Below are 6,647 nucleotides of genomic sequence, written 5' to 3' on the forward strand. Positions count from 1 at the left end.
AATCTCCATACTCGTCGTGAAGTTTATGTTACCTATCTTCCAGCTCACGTTTTGATGAGTACTTGTGAATTTGGTGATATTATAGGTGTATCTCTGAATCTAAGTTCTGTAACATGATCACTTTCACCCTTTTACGCAATTTTATTGTGTACTTATGTCGGATTAGCAGGGCATTCATACTCGGGCTATGACGGCGATCCCATTTCCCAGGTGTCTGAACTATTTCTACATTGTAGATTTCGATCGGATATGGTCTCTGTACATGGAGAATACTGGCGGGATACCCGGAATCATCCTATGATTCCATCTTGCAGACACCCTCGTTTCTTCCGGAAATGTTGGGTGTATGCTTAATCCATCTTAAGTGTTACAAGAAGTTACATTCGCTCTTCATCTTTATAGATACCAGACGGACTCTCAAGTATAAATATTGTATCTTACTCAAGAAGAGCTGCCAGCCTTGCAAGCTACAGAATGAAGACTGCTCTACAAACCGAAGTTATAATTTGCACTTCTTCAGTTCTGATATTTTGTTGTATTTCATTACTTATTGTATTTATGTTTTTCTTCTTAGTTTATTGCAAAAACTCCTTAATATTAATGTATTCCCTTTCAACAAAAAAAAATCAATTAAATTTAATAGACATAAAATATGTATTGTGATACACCAATAGTATATAAATAATTAATATGATGATAAAGACACCCACTTATGTTTGTATTATTCGTTTGGAACATTTGAATAACATCCAATATTTATTTTATGGGTTGGGAATTTTGAAATGTCCACATAGTGTTATTGGTTCAATATATTTTACATATTTACTATAGTACGTGTTGTTGGTTGGAGACGCGATTACAAACATTTTATCTCATTTCAATTGACAAGCATTAGCAAATAATTTGATATTTTTTAGAAAGTAATTTAGAGAGAGAATATAGTTAAAGCTATGGAAGACAGTTTATAAACACCACGATTAAGAAAAGTAATGAAAGTTGGTGTTAACAAAGAATTGGTCCACCAACAATTGGTACCTCAGTTGGTAAAGCATATATTTTCGAAATTCAGGAGCGATTCCCAACGGAAGTGGAATCCATGGTTTATTGAACTTGAGTTATTGAAAGTATAAATATAGTAATTTGATGGGGTTTAGGCCTCTAGTTTAGACGGAGTTTAGGTCCAGCAATTTTGAATATTTAAGTTCAGGCGCTTAACATGCTTATCACATCTTGACGATGTATCAATTTCTTTACAATGAATGTATAGTCATCCTTCCAGGAAACAAAAATAAAAAATATACTCAACTCACCTCCTGAGACTTCCACTTGAACTGCATGTTAAAGAGAGATGGTATGGCCGTTTTAATACTCGTTTTATCCCTAACACTGCCCAATAGGTCGGGTTCCTAATATTACACATCCTAAATCCCTGTTTAATTTTACAAACCCACACAGGTTGCCAGTAAACACAAGAAAAAAAATATTTTCTATTTTCTTCTCTATCTTCATCTTCTTCCCCATCACAACCACCACCATCTCCAACAACACCTCTACACCTACGTGTTGGGTCTTCCCCAATTGTGATTTGTGCTGAGTATGGTAAAAAAACATGTGTGCCGATAAAAGTTTCCAACAGACAAACCTAGATATCCAATGGGCCCAATTGTGGCCCTAGTTTGGTAAACTGATATAGGGTGCTTTCTGAAATTGAAGGAAATTCTAAAAACACCCTCACATTTAGCGGACCCTATAGCCAAATTTTATCATGATGCATTTGGAACGGAGCACCACCTTTAGCGAAAATAGTAGGCCCAAAATAAAAATGCATTACGCATAATTTTTTATTACATCTTCATGATGCATCAATGTCTTGTAACGACTAACGTATATCGTAATCGAATTCTCAAAAAGAAAAAACCAGTAGGCCCAAGATAAAACGCATTACGCATAAAATGTATGTCTAATCTAGGTTATCGAGTTCGAAGTGTTTGGAGTATATAAATACATATTACTCGCAAAATAAAAATAAAATGTAAATAATGAACTTTAGATACTATAAAAAGTTGTTAAATTTTAGAATATCTAGTGGCGCTAGAAGCAGTACTATGTACTAGATCATTTCAATAGCCGAAAAACAAGTTGGAAGTTAGTCCACTATAGTACTTTTAGTCCATATGTTTCATATGGAAAATTGGAAATTTATAAACATTCTATGTATAATTGATTTTAGCACCACATTTACACAAAATGCTCCATGAACTTTGTCTTTGAAAAGGCGCCAACAACAATAGTGAGGAGGGCATATAGAACCAGCACTAATGCAAATTTATACATAGTACTGTGAGAACTTATATACTTGTTGGAACATTTCTATATCTCTAATAACTCCAACCAAGTAAAGATGATTCTATCTATATCTAGATTCTAGATCTTTTTCATGTGTGATTGGTAATTTTGTTTGTGATTATTGAGTGAGAGAGAAAGATGAATGCAAGGGAGGTAGATTCAGCTACTCTACTTTAATTTGGGTCCGTGGGTATATAGACCAAAATAATATTCAAAAAAAGGTTTATGATCCAATCTTCCCAAAACATGGATATTTAGTCCTTTTACATTATGGACATAATAACCCATTCTTTATGAGAGAATTACCGTCCATGTCCCTCCTACAAAAATCACGGGATTTTTAATTTTCCAGGGTGAATTTGGAATGTGTTCTAATGTGGGCGTGATTTAAAGCAACTAACGTATAAATCCAAAATTGATTTGTCTCTATCTTCTAACCGTTTTGGAAAGCAAATCTATTTCCAAATCAATTCAAAACAAAAATCGTAACCAAATCAGTTTTCTCTCTCTTTACAGATTTGGAAACCAAATCAATTTTCTCTCTCTTACTATGTAAATTTTTTTCGATTCAAATCAATTTTCTCTCACTTAACTTTCAGATTTGGAAATAGTATATTTTCTAGGATCAATTTAGCGTGATTTGAGGTTTGGTATACAAAACATATATATCACTTTCTCTCCCTTAACTTTCAGTTTCAGAAATAGTATATTTTTCTGGGAACATTAAAGCAACATATGTTTTCGTTTTTACTCATACATAAATACACATAGAATATAAATTATGAAACAAATACGTAAATTATGTATTATTTATGACGAGGAAACCATCATTTGTCAAGTATACAACATAATTTATCAAATGTATGTGGGTCTTGTTCAATAAATTACACATAATTTCTTTTACATTACACATAATTTCTTTTACATTACACATCCTTTACATTCTGTTACAAAAAAAAAGTACAAAATCTTCTTTGGTTCAAAAATGGTGCCCATCCATGTACTCTCCATTAGTTTCGTTGACTCACTTTGATTTGATGATTCTCTTTGAAATTTCATCTGGTATATCAAATCTACACACATAAATACACATACATTAAAGAAAAAAAAAATCATATATTTTATTATAAACTACATGTATAGTTTCATAAATTATATATAATGTTTGTCAAATTTTGACAACATTTGAAGGTTTTGAGTAGTTTGGTAAACTTATCAAGGCTACTGTTTTGGGTGAAAAGTACACGTAATGGTAAATAAATAATACACAATTTATGTGCACTTATACGTAAATTATATACATAATGGTAAGAACATGAAGATATACGTAAATTATATATACTTTATTGCAAAGTGCACGAGATTTGATAGTAAAGCGAAGTATTTCTACTAATGAAGTGAGTACTGTTTTGGTGTTAAAGCACGGATAATGTTCTATAAATTACCCATAATTTACTATAAATTGTGGTAATTTACGATAAAGTACATGTACTGTAAATTCTGTTATGAGTAACCGTACGAAAGAACAAATGTTTCATAAATTCGTACGGATTGAAAACCAGATCTAAAGAAAAAAAAAATGAGAATATCATTAAGCTTAAACTACAAATCTAAAGATATCTGCTATGATGATTGATTGCAATAATGTCAAACTCGAGTTGAAGAATTAAACATCAAGATCAAAAACATAAATAAAATTTTAAGAGAGAGATTGAAAGTAAACATCAAACATTCGATTGATGATTGATAATCTGATCTCACGAAATATCACAAACAACAGAAGATTAAACATAGATCTAAAGAAATATGATATTATCACTGGATGCAAACATAACATATTAACTTTGAAGGAATCATTGAATAAGGAATAAACATAAAGATCTTAAACATTTATGAAAATTTTAGAGAGAGAAAATAAACATCATACATTCGAAGTTAATGAATTAGTAAACAGATCTTATAGATATGTATCATAAATCTGATACGTTTTATAATAGAGCGAAATAATTAGGGTTTTAGTTATAAGAAGAAATATTAGATATAAACAATGGTGTTTATAAAGATTTCGAAAGTATTAAACCTGATAAATGATGAATTTGGACAGCAATATAATGTAGAAGAAGAAGATTTTCTGAGTTTAATGGAGGTTTGTAAACTAAATCGATTTTAGAGAGATCAAATAAAGAGTTTCCGTTACTGAAAATAATGAAGATATCCTTACTTTGAATAGAAACATGATTGGAGAGAAATATGGGAGATAATAATGAAGATATCCTTACTTTGAATAGAAACATGATTGGAGAGAAATATGAGAGATAAATATGGAAAAAGATATGCATAGATTTCGAAGATAAATCAGTTATAAAATATGGAAAGGTTAGATTAGGGATTATGAAATAATATTTATTCTAAAGATTTGTGTTTTCTCTCTAGATGAGACCAAATGGACTAGATATCCATTTATATTATTTTTTTGGTTTTAAAACCCTTTATAGGATTAGAGAGGATTATATCTACTATTAGGACCCGTTTTTTGGACTATAAGCCCAAAAATTCCTTTAATTAATGATCTCAACCCATTTATTTATTTCACATGCAATACCTTTATCAAGCTAGGGTTTCCTCTACTGGCAACAGACCCCCCACTATATAAATAAACAAATGAGAAAAATGATATAACCTAAAAGTTATGTTTATACTTTTGTGATCATTGAATTTGTAGTTTGTTTTGTTGAAAAGTTGGATCTGAAAAGTTGGAGTTGTAGTTTTATTTTTTTTGTTGAAAGTTAAGAGTTGTAGTTTTTTTTTGTTGAAATCTAAGAGTTGTAGTTGCTAGACACAATATTATATTCTCCCAATAAAAAATACACAATATTAGATAAGTAACTCCACATAGAATGGACCACTAACCTAACATTTTAAATGGGAACCTAACAAATAGACTATGGCTTTAATAAGTTCATATATATACAACATGTATGCATGGGGGAGAACAAGTAAATCAAGAAGTTTTTTTTTTGTTGAACCAGTAAATCAAGAAGTTGATCATGAAAATAAACAATCTAAGAAAATTAAAAAATTATGTAGTTCGGTTGATGAGATCTACAGTACGACAAAAAATGTAGCAATGGGTTTCGCTATGAAAGAAGGGGGAACAAGTTTACATAGGTTTTGCAAGAACTTTTATATTTGTAGCTCACTAAAATCCTATTACTCACCCGCTTTTAATACTCTCTTGAAAATCAGAAGAAAGTTACACATATGAGCACTTTCAACATTTATAAACAGTTAGATGTCATCTAATTTTCATCATAGAATTTGGAATATGTACATTCTGTGACATAATTGTTTTTGTGAGTGCATTAGACTCCGTCCTAGGTAGAAATATGAGAATAGTTCTAAATGGGAGAATGGGTATCTAGCAACCAAGAATATAAGGTTTAGGTCCTCTCCACTCAATGCCAATTGGTTTTGAGTTGGATGACCACAAACTTAACACGGTATCGGAACTATGCCCACACGTGATAGGTTTGAAAAAAGCCATATGTACTCCACGTCACACGAAAGAAAAAAACACACGTGCTAGGCTCAAAAAACGCTGTGAGGGGGCGTGAGAATAGTCTCGCATGGGAGAATGGGTATCTAGCAACCTATTCGGTCACTCGTACCGGTCGGTTATTTGGACGGTCTATATTGGTCGGTCGGTTAGCAGTCGGTCCTTCAACATAGAATTTTGACCGTGATTGTCCGCCAATTCTTTCGGGCCAGTCGGACATTGACCGTAATGACCATCGGATGTCCATTGACACTTTTTATCTCGGTCGAACGGGTCGGATGGCGGTCTTCCGGATCTTTTTCCCACCCCTACAATATGTACACTATAGTTTGTTATGGATCAATAATGGAATATAGTGAGACTAATCTTTTCAAACTCAATCATTTACAGGTGGCCAAAGAGAGAGGGAATGAGAAGAAGAAGGAAGAAAAAGAAGAAGAGAGAGAAAGAAAAAGTTAAAAACTTATTATTTTCTTGTAAGTTTGAAGGTGACAAGAAAATTTGGCCGGCCGTCGACTTTCATCGGAGAAGATGATGAAGAGATGATGTGGAGGAAAAAGGTGGTGAAATGGAGAAGAGAGGGGGATGTGAGGTGGCTTTTATTTCTAAAGGTTTTGAGAATTAATTCTATTTTGACCCCTGTGAGGGTAAGAATTGGCGGGTCAAGAAGTCAAGTGGACCGGGTCGTTGACCAGAAATCGGGCATTCACCTGTTAATATTTTGCAGACACCGACGACGTATTTG

The sequence above is a fragment of the Eschscholzia californica genome, unplaced genomic scaffold (assembly GCF_041429995.1).
Source record: "Eschscholzia californica isolate CP2 unplaced genomic scaffold, dmEscCali1.0.p SCAF_2, whole genome shotgun sequence".
NCBI lineage: Eukaryota > Viridiplantae > Streptophyta > Magnoliopsida > Ranunculales > Papaveraceae > Eschscholzia > Eschscholzia californica.